The following is a 19,841-nucleotide window of genomic DNA, read 5'->3' as shown; positions in this document are numbered from 1 at the left end:
TATATATCAATAATAAAATATATAAAATTAATGTTTTATATATTTATAAAATGTCAGAACAGTTGCTATAAATTCTAAATGAAATAAATAAAGCCCTCATATCCATGTCTGGCACATAGTGTGCACTCTGTAAATGTTAGTCATTTTTATTGTTTAGCTGGGCAGAAGAAAAAGTTGATGTCTCTATCGTGTCTGTCCCTTCCATTTTTTATTCTCCAAGTTATTGGTCTATGAAATTCAAAAGATTCAGACCCACTCAACTAGATTGTATGATCTCTGAGAGCATGGCCCATGCCTTATATTTCTTTTAAGTATATAATATTATATGAGGAGCTGCTCAAATGGATTGATGAAGTACGTGTTTCTCTTTATAGTACCAATTTCTTCTAAGCCTGTTGGTATGCCTCTATGGTGAAATGCGATAAGATATATTTCTGTGTAGATATTTGCTTTAATACCATTTAATAATGTTAATTAAATATGAACCTTTTCAAAATTTAAAACTTCTATTGTAAATTCCATTTTCTTTTCAAGATAGTTTTTTCAACTAATAATAAAGAATAATCCTCTAAGGGCTTCCCTGGTGGCGCAGTGGTTGAGAGTCCGCCTGCCGATGCAGGGGACACGGGTTCATGCCCCAGTCCGGGAAGATCCCACATGCTGCGGAGCGGCTGGGCCTGTGAGCCATGGCCGCTGAGCCTGTGCGTCGCGTCCACAGCTTGTGCTCCGCAACAGGAGAGGCCACAACAGTGAGAGGCCCGCGTACTGCAAAAAAAAAAAAAAAAAAAAAACAATAATCCTTTAAGAATAATAGCAAAAAGGCAATCGGGAAAAATCCCCCCTGAGGTTCAGACAATCTGCTGTCTTTTGGCATAATTAACTTTGGGATAAGAAGATCTTTGGAAAATGCACAGTGAAGGACAGACACCAAACACTGAGCAAATACTGTGGTTGAGTTTAATTAGCAGTGATCTTTATGACACTAAAGATTTTAAAACATAGCTGTCCATGACAATTGGTTGGGGCGAAGGAGGCAGCAGTAACTCTCTAAAAGATAAGCATTACAGCTTTGAGACGACATAGCAGAAACTATGAAAGGTGTTTCATCAATCTTGAAACTGTTCTAGAAAAAATTTGGAGATGTAGGAGTGGGAAGGAGGGACCTGAGAGAAGGAATCAGGGTTGTAAGTCTAGAAGAGTATCTTTGGAGAGAAGGAGGACATTTTCTTTCCCTTTTCCACCCTTATAGTTCTCAATTAAAAAAAAAGAAAGTGCCTGCTTTGTATACACAACTTATACCTAAGACTCCCTGGAGGTATATTTTTTTCAAGGCTAAAGTAAAGGAGTAAACTTAATTTCTTTGACAGATTTCAATTTAAACCATGTGTTAATCACAGGATGACTTAATGGGCAGAGTTGAATTTTTAAAGGAATATTCTAAATGGCAGAATCTTGAGTATAATCCTTATTTGAATCACAGAGCTTTTCTTTTTAATTTCCTTTATAAGAAATTTAAATTTCCTGAGTAGGATGGTGGGGAACATGGGGACACTATTTTGGAAGTTTTATTAGGGTGGCATAGAGGCACAGGTGCATAGCATAATTATTCTATCTACACTCAATTTCATTGCCAAGTGGGGCCAGTTGGTGCTTCTAAGGATTCCACTTGACTGACAGATCACAGAAACTTGAGCACTGAGGCATGAGGCATGATACGACTGCTCATGTTTCCAAAATTTGAAGAAAGCCTAAATTTCAAGGGATGGGGGCAACTCAATCAACATTACTTGGAGAGGTTCACAATCCCCTAATACAATTTTTGTCAAGGCTCTTCAGTTGAGCTCCAAATTCAGATCTGTGCCATGACCTATAGCCATTATTATTCTGTCAATAGGCTTTAACCACATTTTGTCTTAAGAATAAGGACATAAAATAGCCAATTTTGGCAATTTTGGCAATAGTTCATTGTTAAAAGCTGCTTTTCAAGAAGAGGAAAAAACACTGCTGTTTCTCAGAATTATTCCTGTTTATATGGTACATACATATGGTGAATGACATGTGCATTTTGATCAAATGCATCGTTGTTTATGTTCCCTACTTTCCCTTTATTCTTTCTTAGTGGGGGGATAATCATCTGACCCTAGGTACAGATCTAGGCTACTCCCACGTCTTTTCCGTTTGTAAGGTAAACAACTGTCCTATGGTCATTTTAAGTCATAGACACAACTTTAATTCAGTCTCGACAATGTCCAGGGCCATGTAAAGTTAAAACTGCAAATATAACATCAAATCTCTCTTTCCTGAAATCTGAAATCTCTTCTGTTTCGGCCTGAAGCCTACAGTAGGAGAGGAAGCAAGTTTGTCTCCTCTTCCTCTTTCATGTTCCCTGCTTGCCTCCTTCCTAGAGTCAAATGTAGCATGGGAGAGGGGAGAGATAAAAGGATAAGACTGTTGACTCTTGGCTAGCTGGCTTTGGCTCTTTGACTTGGCAGATGGTTAATGCCAGCCTCTCTTGGAAATCCTGGAAGGCAGGGACTTGGAACAAAAATGGACTCTTGCTCCTGTGTTGCAGTCTCATGGACTCTTCCCTTGCTGGGTTTCTCTCGCCTGTAGGTCATTTTACCTTCATGGATGCATCTGTAACCCAGGTGTTAACAAGCAACTCCTTGCTCAGTCCTCAGATATCATTGGGTGTGCATCTAGCTTCTACTAAGGTCACCTCATGCATCTATGTGGCCCAACTCTGTAGGACCCAAGAATAACAGAGGTCACTCTGTCCTGAATAACTCACTTTGGTCAACAGGAAACATCCCATATCTCTTGCTTAGGGAAGCTCAGAGTGGGTAATGCAGTACCAACGTGGCAGCTCCCTCTTCGATCCCCCACCAAAACAATTAAGTTAGTTAAGCCCTCTCTTACTATCTATATTTCCCCAGGACCATCCACACTCTGCCTTAGATGCCTCTAGCAGGAGTCAGGCAAGAGTCTTCTGTTACTCCCAACTATAGGAAATGTACTTTGAACCATGCTCAGATTCTTCTTTGTGTCATCCATCTACTTGCATAATCTGATTGGCATGCAGCTAGTTCTTTGGGGCCATTTCTTTGTAAAACTCTGTTTGGAGTGCGGTGTGTCTCCTGCTTACCTTTTTGACTGCAATCTATTATATTGCAGTCCTAAGAAACAAAGGCAGGAAGACTCCAATTCTATCATCTTGCTGCCTGTGTTTCATGGCTTGCAATTATTATTTATTATTTATTATTTCAGCTGTTTCTCACTGTAGCAAGAAATAAGCCCCCAAGAAACAGACATGTCAACCCCTTTTTCCTGGTGAAAAACAGAGTTTGGAAAGGTTAAATGACAGGCTCAAGTTCATATAGCTTTCACTGAAACTATCTATTTATTTGAATCCTCCCTGGGCTGAACTCTTTAAAGGATCTTGTATTCATGTTTGTATCCTCAGTACTTAGTGCATAGTAAGCAATAAATAAGCATTTATTTGTTTTTTTTTTGGCTGCTCCACGAGGTGTGTGGGATTTTAGTTGCCCAACCGGGGATCAAACCCCCACCCCCTGCAGTGGAAATGCAGAGTCTTAACCACTGGACCGCCAGGGAAGTCCCAATAAGTATTATTTATGGAATCAATACATCTGGGACTTCTAATGCCTAGTGAAGGGGTTCAGAACATGCCACCCCAAAATACACCACTTTGGCATTTATTTTGAGCTGAAGGCACTTGAGAAACAGCACATGCAGGAAGGGCTCTCTGACCTTTTTGTACCTAAAAGCAGGTCATAAAATGCCCTATGAAAAAGGTGCCCTCCTTGTACTGAGAAGAACATTCTTATCACCAGAGACTGGGATTCAACAGTGAAATGGTTCTGTACAAACAAATCTACTAAAATAACCCTTATCTCCCATTAGGTTCCCCATATATTTCCTAGTCACCGTTCCACAATTTACTGTTTGTGGCCTAAGACCATTTGTCTTGTCACATCCCCACAATTTATTGTTCTTTGTTTAAAAAGATACATAAGCTTTCAGGCTTATGGCTTCTTTGAGTCTTCATTTTCCTTTTGATGACTCCCATGTGCACATAAAAATACTAAACTAAATTTGCATGTTTTTCTCTTGTTAATCTGTCTTATGTCAGTTTAATTCTTAGGCCAGTTACAGAACCTAGGATAGTAGAGGGAAGTTTTTCCTCCTTTGCACTAGTCAAGTTCTTTTTCCACTGTACATCAACTTGCCCCCATGCAGGGTGTCTGTTGTGACCTCCATGTCAGCACAACTGGTTATCCCCTAACAATCCAGGACTATTTCAGTTTAAGGCCAACCGAGGATCCAAAGGTTTGGATTTGAGTAAACTAAAGATGTTCAGAGCTCTTTGAGAGTTATTCTGGTCCATTCTACACTTAGCTTGTAACAAGCAACATTTACTGAGGTACTGTATGGATTATGAGAGAACCAACTATAAACAGGCAAGATTCCATGTCTTGCAGCTCACCTTGGAGCAGACTGGAAACTCAGGAAAACTCTGGAAATTATAGAATCTTTTGTAAACGCATGACAGTTTTGCCTGGAGCTTTTAGAAGGTACATTAATCCCAGAGTGGTAAACCCTCATGCCTATAGGGTTGGGCAAGTAGCACACATGAATAAAGTGGATCAGGTGGAACACAATAGGGAGAGGTGAGGAGTGTGGTAAACCAGAGAACACCTGCCCTATCTAAAGGTAGCAAGAACTACACAACTCTGGCTGAAGTGAGCATAGCAACTCAGAGATTTCTAATTTTTCCGAAATGCTAGAAATCTGTATTTATTTTAAATGTAAATTTTCTCCATTTGAAAACACAGTGCTGGCCAGACAACATATCAGCACGTTAGCAGGATTAGCCTCTGCCCTAGATGGATTCTGGAGCCATTTCTTTCTCCTCATTCCACCCCTACCTTCTCTTTTCTTGGGACATGGCTTGGGACTGAAATGGACTCGAGATTAGGAGCTGAGGTAAGGACTGCTGCTCAGCCTTATTCCCTTCCATGGGTCTTTATCAAAAGGAGAGCTGTGCCCCATTTCATTTCATTTCATTCTCTCAGATAATAGGGGAACTTATGTTTAGAATTACTTTCAGCTTTTGTTCAAGGATGAAGTTCTTCCTTTAAGCAGGACTGCAAGGGACTTCCCACGACAGTCTTAACATCTATCTTTTTTTTTTTTAATATTTATTTATTTAAGCTGAGCCAGCTCTTAGCTGCAGCATGCGGGATCTTTAGTTGCGGCATGTGAACTCTTAGTTGCAGCATGCATGTGGGATCTAGTTCCCCGACCAGGGATCAAACCTGGGCCCTCTGCACTGGGAGTGCAGAGTGTTAGCCACTGGACCACCAGGGAAGTCCCTTAACATCTGTCTTATATGCATATTCATACATTATTATCGTTCACACAAATTTGAAAAGTATTCACCTTCTGAGTAATTGCTAGCTGGTTGTCCTGTTAATGGCCATTAAATGATGGCTTGTTACAAGCCATGATGATAAGCAGTTTATAACACAGGTATTTCTTTAAGAGTCATTCTCCCTCTGCTTTAGATTCCTATTTCCACGCTCATCTTGTGGACATCAGGGGCTCTGGATGTGTATTTATCTGCTTCAGGTTGCGTGATTCTCCCACTCACCCAGTTGCTTGTTTTAGAGCTATCTTGGTTCTGAATGCAAATATTCAGTACCTTTAAGTATTATAACCTATGTTTAATCATTTAGCCCGCTTTGTGGAAGGTTTAGATACTCTGGAGCACTGAGCGATAAATTGTTTCTTTGTTTTTTAATTATTTAGGTTACAGCTTTGAGACTCCAGGAACTTTTGATGTCAGATATTAACAATAAACAAATTGTAAGCCTGGCTTTTTTGTGGCATTGTGGTTATTACATGCTTAAATTAATTTGATAAATGTATCAGTGTATACCACTTATGTGGCATGAATACACACATGCATATACATATTTTTATCATAAATAAAAGACATGGCACTTTAAAAGATCAACTTTAACTGGCTAATGTATTCCATAGATTGTAAAGAAATGAAGCTTTCATTAAATGCTTGCATTTACGATTCAGTTGGTGTGGAGAGATTTTCATTTCTGACCTAGATACTTCAAGTGGCTTGCTTCTGGGAAAAATAATAGGTAGTTAGACAACAACAACAACAGAAACCCATGCCCTAATTGGGTTTTCAGAATCCCTAAAATGTTTTATTTTCATATCCATTGTTTTGAAATTGTGTCACTAGGTTAAGAAAATAGTTTTCTAGGGTAAATCAGAATTTAATTGCTAGTTTGCAAGTGTCTGGTGTACATGTATTGCATTTCACTTCAACCAAAATATTTTAGGTTCTATTGCAATCCTAATAAATTGGGGACCCCAAGGTTTCAGTCTCTGAAGAATGTGGCATTTCAGAAAAACTGTTCAGTAGGCAGTCTTGTCTCTTCCTCCACATTAAAAAGGAAATCTGTTCTTGTATCTCTCAAAGGATATTACAGGGATCCAAATCAGAATCATCATATCCTTTTTTTACCTTCTCCCCATTCTTTACATTTTCTTATTCACAACTAACTACCCCTTCCCCATTGCCATGCACTCCCTACCTATACTCTCTCCCCAGTCTATATGATTTTTTATTTTATTTTTTTGCGGTACGCGGGCCTTTCACTGTTGTGGCCTCTCCCGTTGTGGAGCACAGGCTCCGGACGCACAGGGTCAGCGGCCATGGCTCACGGGCCCAGCCGCTTCGCGGCATGTAGGATCTTCCCGGACCGGGGCACGAACCCGTGTCCCCTGCATCGGCAGGCGGACTCTCAACCACTGCACCACCAGGGAAGCAGTCTATATGATTTTTACTCTCTATCTTCCCTCCTCCCTCTCTCACAGATCTTTATTTGTGAGTCACCTTCATCTCTTTCTCTGATTTGTTCCCTCCTCCTTTTATGTCAGTCTGAGAGATGGAAGGGAATAGGGAAGGGTGAACTGGTCTTGTAATTACCAAATGGTGGCCTTGGGGAGATTATGTAACTATTTTCCCTTTAATGATTTTTATCTTAACGGCATATGGCATTAAAGAGTTTTAAATCTGGCTTGCTTCAATAATATGGATTAAAATACAAAGACATTGGTATATTTGGTTCATAACTGAATGCTTTGGAGAGGATGAGATTGGGCTTTTTATCACTAAAATGGTGTTATTCTCTGAAGTGGTGTCAGTACTATCATACTACTCCATTCTGTGCCTATTAGGGCAATAAGGCTATCTAGGCTTTGTGTCTCCAAATTTTTCAACCTTTATCAATGGCAACAGAAGAATTTATCAGTGGTAATTAGAGTACTGCTCAGCCTTCAAACCGCTCCACAGTCTGGCACTGGTTCTGGTTTCCTGCCTTGTCCTAGCCCTGTTCCCCATGCCGAATACATTATTTATATCTCTATTAATAGAGCAAATTGCCTTGAATTATGGATATTCATGTACACACAGTCTGCCTTAATGGATGATAAGCTCTATAGCGTCTTACACATAACACAGGCTGAATAAATGACTGTTGGGCTGACTGGAACTATTTATAGACTCTCAAACTTCAGGATAAATCCATGATGTGACCTTGTTTGTTCAGTGCCTAGCAGGGTAGCTGCACATGGCACGTATTTTTGAATGAGAGACAGAGCAGCAGTAAAGCTAGCATCGTCAGAATTTGGAGAGTCTTCTCTCTACTAAACTCAACAAATATTTCCTGAACGAAGATTATGTAAAAGACACTGAATGAGGTACCATGGGAAACACAAACTTAAGAATGTCTCAGTGTTCATCTCTGGGTATCTTACTGTCTTTGTGCATACAGTTTCATTTATATGGAATATAAGATGAAACAGAGAAAGCTCATTATTTCCTGGCCTGTTAAAATATCTGTAAGGTATGAATGCATATGTGTATTTGGAGTATCTTCCATGTGGATTCACCACTTTCCTTAACTGGCATTACTTCTCAATTATTTTCTAGGGATTACCATAAAATTGGTAAACACAATTATATACTTAATGTTTGAAAGAGGAATGAAGGGTAAACATTCCTTAGACTCTTACTACTGAGGAAACCAGACCAGCCATTCAAGTGATGAACCCTGTGACATCTAACAACTACTGGTGAGTCTTTAGTCCCAGAATGTTTCAGCTCCCTGAGCTGGATAACTTTGCTGTTGGTAACCACTAACAGATTCAAACTCCCCCTGGGAGGGTGGTCTCGGTTTTGCCAGTCTTCCTGGCCTTTATAACTTCTTTATAGTTTGGCATTTCCTCCTTGATCAAAATTCCTGTGTCTTGAAATATTCTTCAATAGCTATGTAAGCTGTGTTCCGTGAACTCTGGCTGAACTTGTATGCAATCTTGGTGGAAACCTTGAGCTTCATGGTATCTTCTGTGTACAATCTATTTTATAGAAAAATGGAAAATTGGAAGTGTTAGTAATAGGACAAGAGGAGGACTAGTGCAGTGGTAGTCATAGTCGGATTGTAGTGCTAGTAAAGTATAGCAATAATCATAGTGTTATGGGCTGCATGGTGTCCCTCCTTCCACCCCTGAAATCATATGTTGAGTCCCTAACCCCCAGTACCTCAGAATGTGACTGTATTTGGAGATAAGACCTGTAAAGAAGTGATTAAGTTAAAATGAGGTTGGCAGAGTGAGTCCCAATCCAATCTGCCTGGTCTGATAAAAAGAAGAGGTTTGGATACACAGAGAAGTACTAGGATGTACACATAGCAGAAAGACCATGTGTGATGGTTAATTTTATGTACTGACCTGGCTAGACCACAGGATGCCCAGATATTTGGTCAAAATTATTCGGAATCTTTCTTTCAGGGTGTTTTTGGATGAGATTTACATTTCAGTCTTCGAGTAAAGTATATTGCTCTCCATAATGTGGATGGGCCTCATCTAATCAGTTGAAGGCCCGAGTAGAATAAAAGGCTGATGTTCCCCCAAGCTAGAGAGAATTTTGGCAGCAGACTTCCTCCAGATTTTATCTATAACATCAGCTCTTCCTAGTTTGTCAGTAGACTGCCTTTAGACTCAAATTGTAACTCTTTTCCTGAGTCTCCAGCCTTCAGGCCTTCCCCCATCAGATTTTAAACTTGCCAAGCTTCCCTAATCACATGACCCAATTCCTTAAAATAAATTTGGACTCCTTGTCTCTGAGTCCAAATTTCCTCTTTTTATAAGGATGCAAATCATATTGAATTAGCCCTCCCTCCCCCACCCTGCTAATGACCTCATTTTAATTTGATTATCTCTGTAAAGACCCTGTCTCCAGATAAGACCACATTCTGAAATACTGGGGATTGGGACTTCAATGTGTAGATTTTGGGAAGACATAATTCAACCCATAACAGGTGGTGATTAAATATGCTTGTTTAATCCATAACTTACTGCACATTGAAATAGAATCATGTTGAAACTAGAGGAGAAATGGATGCCTAACAAGAGATCCTAGACTTGGAAACAAGTGCAGGAGGTAGTGAGAATTTAAATTATCTTCATTTGGAGAAGCTGTGAGTGTGTATTCAGCAAAGGAGCTACATTATGTTATTTGGGGACATTTTAGAAGAAGGTCCATGCATGGAGAGAACAGTGTGGGGACAGCAAAAAGAGATGGACCGTGGAAGTTACATGAGGTTGTTGTGGTCACTCAGGAGCATTCAGCCCAGTTCCAGGACTTGTCCTCACTTTCATTTAGGACTCCACCCACCCTACCACCTCAAGTCATATGGTTGGTGCTGCATAATTTCCCCAGTCCTAAAGTTAAGTGTGAACATATGGCTACAGCTAAGCCAAGTGAGTTCTCTTTCTCAGGACTCTGAACACTGAATGAAGTAACTTGAGTACAAAATAACAGTAATGATTGGCATGCATTTATTAATTTCAGCAGTAGCAGTAGCCTGAAAAGAAGGTCTAGCAATTCCAGTGGTCTTGGTTCCCATCCTGACCTGGTTCTGAGTTTTTCTTCAGCCTTCCTGTAGATTTTGTATTCTTTCTGATGTAACAACTTCCTTTTGCTGAACTTGCGTTGATTTCTGATGCTTTTGATTGAAAATTTCTATTTCTTTTATTGAGGTATAATTGACATACAGCATTACATTAGTTTCAGGTGTACAACATAATGATTCAATATTTGTATATATTGTGAAATTATTACCACAATAAATCTAGTTAATGTCTGTCATCATACATTGAAATATCCTAATTGATAAAATGTTTTCTTAGTGATAATACTTGTTCTTTCAGGATTTATATAACTTGCACTAATATCTGTACATATCCTAAGATAAGAGGAAGCAATAATAAGTAGATTCATTAAACAGGCCCTTTTAAAAATTTCTTTTGGACAAGAGAAAAAAAATACACACACATATACATATGAATATATACATGTATATATAATTATAAAAATATGTTATAACAGGGCTTCCCTGGTGGCGCAGTGGTTGAGAGTCCGCCTGCCAATGCAGGGGACACGAGTTCGTGCCCCAGTCCGGGAAGATCCCACATGCCACGGAGCGGCTGGGCCCGTGAGCCATGGCCGCTGAGCCTGCGCGTCTGGAGCCTGTGCTCCGCAACGGGAGAGGCCACAGAAGTGAGAGGTCCGCATACCGCAAAAAAACAAAACAAAACAAACAAACAAACAAAAATATGTTATAACAATATATAAACTATATATTAAGTATATACTTTGTATTATATATTGTATATATTATAAATATATTTAAAATATATAACATGTATTTCTTTTTTTTAATCTTAAATTAAACATATTTGGCTGAGAAGTGCTGTTTATAGTAAGATGAAGGAATGGGAAACCATGCTAGGGAATAGTGCAGAAAGGCTCAAGTGCTTGTGAAATCCAAGCCTATTGGTCTTTTTCACCCCTTTATACACACACACACACACACATACACACACACAGATGTTTGTTGCCAAGTTATAATGATTGATAAGTTAAAGACTCAGTTTAATCAACAAGTGCTAGGTTGGAAAGAGGGTTGCAAACATAACTTTTCTCAGTGAATCTACTAAAGAACAACCTGTGTCTATGTGTGTATCAAGAACAACAATGAAGTATTTAGAATTTTGTTGAGAGACATAATGACTAGTCATACTAAATCAGAACTTATGGTGGCATATAGGTATCTGTCAAATGCTTAAAAACAAAACCAAATATTTACCAAATGCTTCTTACTCTCAAGTCACTGTGCTTATCTGCAATAATATAAGGGCAAATAAGACCAGGGCTGAGGCTTGAAGGAGCCTGAAATGCAAAAATGTGAAATCTAATCATATTTGTGGAATTACAAGCATATTTTCAATTACTCCTGGGCACTAATACCATCAAACAAAGGTAAGAACTTTTGAAATTGACAGACCTTCACGATAGAGTCTAAGGAAAATTTCTTGGGCTACTAATGTTTCCTGTTCTAAACATTAAATTAGTTTTGGTTGCAAGATATATATGGTATATGCTGTAAGGGCTATGTACAATCTTCATATATTTTTTTTACATCTTTATTGGAGTATAATTGCTTTACAATGGTGTGTTAGTTTTTGCTTTATAACAAAGTGAATCAGTTATACATATACATATGTTCCCATATCTCTTCCCTCTTGCGTCTCCCTCCCTCCCACCCTCCCTATCCCACCCCTCTAGGTGGTCACAAAGCACCGAGCTGGTCTCCCTGTGCTATGCGGCTGCTTCCCACTAGCTATCTATTTTACGTTTGGTAGTGTATATATGTCCATGCCACTCTCTCGCTTTGTCACAGCTTACTTCCCCTCCCCATATCCTCAGATCCATTCTCTAGTAGGTCTGTGTCTTTATTCCTGTTTTACCCCTAGAGATTTAAATGGGTACTTCTATCCAGAGCAACCTATCCAGAGAATTCTCTAAATTCCCTCCTCTGTTTTGCTTACTGCTATCTGATTTACTTTCCATGAGAAAAATATACATGCTGAATATGCTGCAAACATGGTAAGTCACACGGGAAGTCACATAAGAGTTGGAAAGAGACAAAATAGTGTAGTAAAAACAATGCTGACCTAGGAGTCAGGCAAGCCAGTTTCCTTAGCTAGCTGGCTTAAGTTATCACTTGGCCTTTGTGAGCCTCAATTTTCTCTGTTGTGTCACAGGAATAGTAACAATTCTTCTTTTATCTATCTCACTGAGTTGTGTAAGGCTCAAATGCAAAAATATTGTAAGTCCTGAATACCTACACAAATGTGAGTCACTATGGTTAAATGATGTCACAGATTAGAGGAACTGTGCTGAAAGATTTTCAAAGCTGCTGCTACTACTCTCTAAAAGTCTGAGTAGATAGCATTCACATATTTTTATCTTTCAGATGGGTGTGGGAGTGAGGTGGGACAGAGGAGCTAGAGGAGAGAGTCAAGTTGAATATGTGAAATTTACAACACACAATAAAATGCACTAAGACTTTGAAGGTATTCACTACATTTTTTTAAATCCCATCCCATGACATGTTTGCAATAGATTTCCTCTAATTATTCCCGAGGCAAGTGAAAACACTGAGTGATACACGTGGCTTTAAACAATTACCTCTGAAAAAATAAAAAATGCTTTAGTTGCTGGCCCATGGAAAGAAAATTAATATAAAACAGGCAATCACAGTGTATCTTCCATTGCTTAAAATAGAATTGACCCATCCCATAACTTCAGCCTTCATAGTAACCTTAGCTGATAAGTAGGTTTGGAGAAAAACTAAATAAACCAAGATGTACTGCTCTCCTTCCATCTCCTAACAAGAACAGAAAGTCTGAGGCATAAAATAGAGGCCCTAGCCACTAGTTAGAATTTAAGACTTGTCATTTTCTGTGGAGTCAATTCTTAAACATGGTGTATAAAAAAAAAACTCTAGGCTTTAATGACTGATGTTTTTAAGGAATGTGTATGTGTGTATGAGTGTGTGTGTGTATTCTGATATGGGCTGAGGCTGCGTTTTTGGTGATTTCCACTCTTAAAACATTTCAACCTTAACCAAAGTCACCCACTCTACTATTTTCTGGCCTTAAAAGAGGTGAAGCTAAAAAACAAGTTATTTTTGTTTTTTGTCCTGTCCCAAATCCCAAGTTTTCTGCTTGATTGGTTAGCGGCTGGATTTTATTTACATGGCAAGGAAAAGGCAAACATTACAAAAGTTTAATTAAAAGCTATCAGAGCAAATATATTCTGAATTATAATGTAAATGTGGCTCTTTTACTAACCATGGTCATCTGGAGTACTTGACCTTATGTATGAAACACTTAAACTTTCCTATGGATAACCCCCATAAAACTGATTAGTAAAAATTCTAATATTTCTTCTTGTGAGTCCCCTCTCCCAAATAGTCTAAGAATCCTGGTTCAAAGATGGCTATAGTGATGGCTATGGTGGTGTGACTTCTGACTCTACTGCTGTTTCTTCTTGCTGCAAATTAATATCAAGGATGAATATTGGTCCTGCACAGTCTGATAGATGCTATACTGCTGCTGGAATGGTCTAGTGAATCCAGGTTTTTGACCAGGCCTCATGTTGGATCCCAAGTGAATAACATGTTTTAGTTCACACTTTGATGCTCAGTGACTATTTTCCAAAGTACAACTGCTGTGCTTAGCTGCCTAGGTTGGAGGAACTTCTAGCATTTGTCATACTGCTCAAACCAGCCCTCCCTCATAAGCATTTAGGCACTAGTGTTAGCGCTGCATCACCAGTCCCCACAGACACCCCCAATTTTTTACTTTATTTTCCATGATTAAAATTTTTCACTTTACATATTGGTTAGGGTTCAGGGACGGGAATCCTTACGCAGTTTGGGCCACCTTCATCCCAAGGAAAACTTCTGCTTATCAGGATGTGGGCAGATTTGTTTAGCTACTGGAACAAAACCAAAGGCCTTATATTCTTCTACCAGAACAATGGGTAGATACTTGTTCTATATTGTTTTTTACCTGGGAGGGTCACTTAATTGACTCTTTACAGCTCAAAGAAGATCAAACAAACAAACAAACTTCAGCTCTACCCCACACAATTGTAGTATCTGGAAGCATTTACAGTAGAAAGATAAATACATAGGCACTTAGAGCAACTGGCCTTCTACTGCTCTGAGTGTCATTTTGATCTGGCCTATAATGTCAAAATGTAACCATACAAAATAAATGATTTAGTAAGTTCAATTACTGTAGATACCCATACTATATAATGAATAATATTTTAGATACATTTGCTAGGAAATTATTTTAGTGCTTTTTACACATTCAGTCATCTGAAATATCTGACCTTTGTTCTATACTTTGTTCAAAGAGGAGCCACTGTTACATTACATGACCAGAGAATTAGAAGCAGGGTGGTACATAGCCTCTCCCTAGTTTGGGAATTGCACCCGCTGTACTGTTTCTGATCTACTGAGTTATAAAAATTCAGAAAACTATTTTTATCTTCAATGAAATCTCATTATGTACCAACAATGAAATCAGCTCTTGAATTTAAAATCTTAGTTTATGGAGTATGTTGCATCACAGTCAATATTTACATGTGGCACAGTTGCAGAAGGAAATTGCTCAAACCAAAGCCATCCATCAGGAAAAGGGAGATTCCTGTAATAACTATATTATGTTAATAAGATTTACCAAGTAGAAGAAGAGAATTGTGTTTCACCAGATAGGGAAATAAAATGCATTTGGTTTTATGACTTTCTTATCATTTAATTTTTCGATGAATGTCTAATTCAAATTTTCGCTATATTTATGGGCATCATTTTCAGCAGTACTCACTCTAGCTGTTTGAACTGAGTGACCCTGGATTTCCCAGAAGCTGTAAATGCCAATAATTAAAATATTTCTAATAATGATAGTTTGTTGTCTTGGAGGGAGTTATCCCTGATTCAAGGCTGATTTTGGATGCCTAGGTGACATGGAGTTGGATGACACTCTTTTTCCCTAGAAAGTATATCTTTGTAATTACTGATTCCAAAAGTGTTGAGAAACTTTATGAAAAAAAACACAACAACTTAAGTGTCGTTCACAGTTCAGATGTTCACAGGTATGTCTGATGGATCTGAGGTTGGAGTGTGCATGTGTTAGAGGCGGGGGCACAAGTCGATAATTTTATGAAGCAAGGTGGAGTCCTGGTAAAGAATTCACCATAAGGAAAATGTTCAGCCGAACAAGTCAGGCTCAAGTACCGGCCAAATGTCAGAAGGTCCATGAGAGTGAAAGAGGTGTTAGAATGTGGCAGCTGATACTAGAAATCAGTCCTAATGAAACCATTCTGTGTGTCAGTCCAAGGAGAAAGAAAACAAAAAACCAAAAACGTCATCTCACTATCTTTGCAACCCTGAGCCCCAGGACCCTGCTGCTTTTCACCTCCACCCACTATTTCTTTCTTTCACTTTTTTTTTTAATAAGGGAAATAGAATCTTTTCTTTTTTAAAAAATTTGTTTATTTTTGGCTGCGTTAGGTCTTCGTTGTTGTGCATGGGCTTTCTCTAGTTGTGGCGAGCGGGGGCTACTCCTCATTGCGGTGTGCAGGCTTCTCATTGCGGTGACTTCTCTTTGTGAAGCACGGGCTCTAGGCACACGGCCCTCAGTAGTTTTGGCTTGCAGGCTCAGTAGTTGTGGCTCGTGGGCTCCAGAGCGCAGGCTCAGTGCACGGGCACGGGTGCATGGGCTTAGTTGTTCCGCGGCATGTGGGATCTTCCGAGACCAGGGCTCGAATCTGTGTCCCCTGCATTGGCAGGCAGATTCTTAACCACTGCACCACCAGGGAAGTCCTGCTGCCCAATATTTCTGAGAGTGCCCAAAAAGGGCATCACAAACAGGGTGTATTATTCCACTTGCCACTCTCTATGAACATTACTGGCTGGGAACAATCTTGGGGTGACAAAAAACAGTGGTAGAAGCATAGTCTGCAGAGTTCTGGCATGGCCAACGGTACCACCAGTGTTGGGATCAGTGTGCGAAGCCCAGGAATGATTTCTAAGACCTTCTTGAGCTATTCTGACATATTGGGCAATGTGGGGATAAAGGAACACTCTGAAAGGGTCTGGAATTCTTTCAAGAGCATATCTGAGTATAAGTGACAATGTGACATTATTTGTACCCACAAACTAAAAAAGTCAAGAGACATTTGGGTGAATATTATTTATTATCATTTTATTAGTAGTTTTATGATAATCTTTGTTGGACAGGTCTTGATAACCAAGACATGACTCAAATATAACTTCAACTCATGCCTCCTCCATTCCAAATTATGTAATAGCAATTGTGTGCACACATGCAAACACACACACACATTTCCTGATTTATAACTTTGGACAGCTTTCTTCTTAAGAAGTGAGATGACATGCTTTCATGGATTGTGTCCTTTTCCTAGCCATCATGGTGTTGTACGATGACAGTTGAATACTTATAAAATAAGAGATAGACTATACCCAGTAGAAAAGCAAAGAGTTTTGATGTGAAACAAGACACAATGGAGGGAAAATACACATAGATGTTCTAGGAAGATCATTTTAATAAAAATTATAGATTTTAAAATATAGGGATAATTTTTCAAATACATACCATGTGTCTTCTTAGGATTCAGTAACATCAGTACAACACTTAGCATTTATCTATCATCTACTATGTGTCTGAAACTGCCAGGGCATGAGGTACACAAAGACAATTAAGACAGAGCCTCTGACATTAAGGATTTCCCAACATAAAAGGGAAAAATAACTGCAATAAATAATAACAATACTGTGTGACACAGAAGAAAAAGTGAATAACTGCGTTTGAATAAGTGATTTGGGACAGCTTCTCAAAGAAAGGCTCTCTTATCCTGGGTTTGGAAGATGAGTCAGGTAAGGAAGGCCATTTCAGTTAGAGGAAACTGTGTGTAAAAGCAAGGTTGCATAAAACAGATTTTTAATCATTGGAAGAAAGTCTTGCAGTTTTTCCCATGGGCTATAATTCAAAGAGCCACAGGAAAGCTAGTATGATGAGAATTTAGGGAGCATTTTGGAGAGTGCTGGGGATAAAGATAGAGAAGTGAGCTTTAATTAAGTCAATGAGAGCTATGGTAAGGTATGGTAATGGATTTTATATTGCAAGCAATGGGAAACCATTGAAATGTTTAAGTAAAGAGTGACATATTCAGATTCATGAATTAAAAAATAAAAAATAGCACTACCAGACACCCTTTCCCGCCTGGGCCCCACTTTGTGAAACCCTTTTTCATATGCTCATTTGCATGGTGTATGATCATCTCTTCTCGAATTTGTGATCATCTTAGCCCTTTGATATTACAGATATTAATTGTTGAAAAATAGATTTTACTTCATGAGTCCATTCTTTTATTATATTGTTATAATGATTTTTGCCAAGGTAAAGATATTTTGAAGTTGAGAAGTTATGCATAGATTTTCATTTCTAAGATCATTTTTGAAACAGTGGAAACGTGACTTCTTGGTAGAATCAGCTGTTTCAGTATTTGTGGCAATAAATGTGGTCTCTTGGTTTTTCAAATATGGTGAAGACTATTTGAAAGGAGAAGGGGTTTAGAGCTTTCCATTATAGGAGGAAGATTCTAGATCTTGGTGAGTTTACTGTGACATGTGGGAATCCAGAGCCCATTTTAGTTTTAGTATATTTTTAAACATGCTAAACTCAGGAAACAATGTTAAAGACTATGTTTTTGAAGATGTAGCTTGCTTTATATTTAAAACACCATACAGCAAAAATAAATGGGTACTTGAAGTAAATTGGCCTAGAATCATAAATTCCTATTCTAATTCAGAATGGCTCTGATTTAGAGATAAATAAGCTTATACATTGTGGTTACATTGATTACCATTTTTATACTGACCACAGTTTGAATAGTGATGTAGCAATTTTTGCCAGTATTGTGAACAATTTAAGGCTTCAAAATATCTGTTGTGCAGTGCCTGCATTTAATGGGCATTCGATAAATATTTAGTTGCATCATAGCAGTTCTCATTGTAATAAATCGCTTTCTTAAGCTGGTTATTTTTATTTAATATTCACAATTTTTATGCGACCTTTGGAACTTTCTGATAATGGGAAAGTAGTATAGGCAGTTACTCTTCACTATTGTAAAGAAGATAATCCATATTTTCTCAACAGACTCTTTTCCCATCCAACGCTGTTCATGTCTCTAATCGGATTCCCTTAATGCTTCTAGAACACATTTGGTTCCACCTTTAGTTTAACAAACATTTATCCAGCCACTACTTCGTACAAGGCACTGAGACATATGCAAAGAAAACATTAGTCAGCACTGGTTTTATCATTCTGTATGGGTAGGTTCCAGTTGCTTAATATGTGAGCCCAGAGTCTTCGATTATCTGGGAGCAGAGCTCATTTTTTTCTCATCCTCTTCCTTTTCTTTTCCCCTGCACCATCTTTTAACAAATTCTTGTATACTTAATTCCAATTTCTTATCAACAAATTGCAAGTCACTTTTACTGAGAACACTTCGAAATCAGAAGTAACTGAGGGTTAGGAAAAGAGAAATGAGAAAAGTTAAATGGTGGTTCAGCTTAGTGGCTAAGAGGTCTGGCTCGGGTGTCAGACTTGGGTTCAGATTCTCCCCTTATCACGCACTAGTGTGTGACCTTGGATGAGGTACTAGACATCTAGAAATCTTTCTTTCCTTATCCATAAAATGAGGCTAATACTAACATCTATCTCATAAGCTGAGGCAGCAACCTCTGCCTTCATACCACATTCTTTTCTTCATTAAAATGGTGAGAACTTAGATGTGTTTCAGAAGATCCTTTAGCCAGAATAACTTCTGGAATAGCCCATAATATATTAACATGTATATTAGAAAAAAGGCTTGAAAAAATTGCTCCTCAGTTGTGCAAAATAGGCTAGTGTATGGAGAGCCTTTTGAACATTCACTTTTAAATCTCTGTGTCCCTGAAATTATAGTGTAAACTGAGATGATAGGCGTTAGAGCTCTAAATTATAAAAATCAGAAAGGACCAGACACTTTTAAACAATGCCACTTATTAACATGCATGCTCTTTGCAATAAAGCTAATAATATTATAATTTATAGTTTATAAATTCAAATTTTAAACTACAGTTTATAATTTTCATATTGAAACTTAGAGAAAGTGCTCTTCTGAAAAGTTCATAGTAAGTGAGGGATGAAAAAATGAAATTAATTGTATAGTATCCAATCTTATTAACTTAAGATGCCAAATGGCATTTATTTCATGTGCTGTCTTTATTTTAGCAATGGTTAAAAAAAGTCTGTGAGAGCTTTCTCAGAGCTATCCACTAGCTCATGTTCCCAACAGATAGATTTCTTCAATAAGGTCTCAATTTCCACCTCTATTACTACATTCTTTTATGAAGGAAGCTTGAAGAAATTAATTCTTGTCCTTGGACGTGGAAGAGGACACTGTTCTGCTTTTTGTAGGAGGTATTATTATGTGTATTTCGGTACATTTCCCAAATATTCAGTAGGCATGAGTGGCCACACAAATGAACATATACATATGTCTAGTAATCACTTAAAAGCCACACCTATAAGCTTCTAATGCCTGATGTTTACAAACAGCAGGTAGAAAGAGGCTGTGTACAAAAAAATACATGCACTTCAATGTTTATTTCATCTGCTTGAAATTAAGCTTATTATATCTATAACATATAGCATGAAGTATGTCAACTAATTTGAACTTAATATTGTGCATAATATATTCATAAGCATTATAATTTTTTAGCATTTACTTAGTTTTAGATGAGAGG

Source organism: Lagenorhynchus albirostris, chromosome 7 (genome assembly GCF_949774975.1).
Source record: "Lagenorhynchus albirostris chromosome 7, mLagAlb1.1, whole genome shotgun sequence".
NCBI classification, from domain to species: domain Eukaryota; kingdom Metazoa; phylum Chordata; class Mammalia; order Artiodactyla; family Delphinidae; genus Lagenorhynchus; species Lagenorhynchus albirostris.
This window is presented reverse-complemented; position numbering follows the sequence as displayed.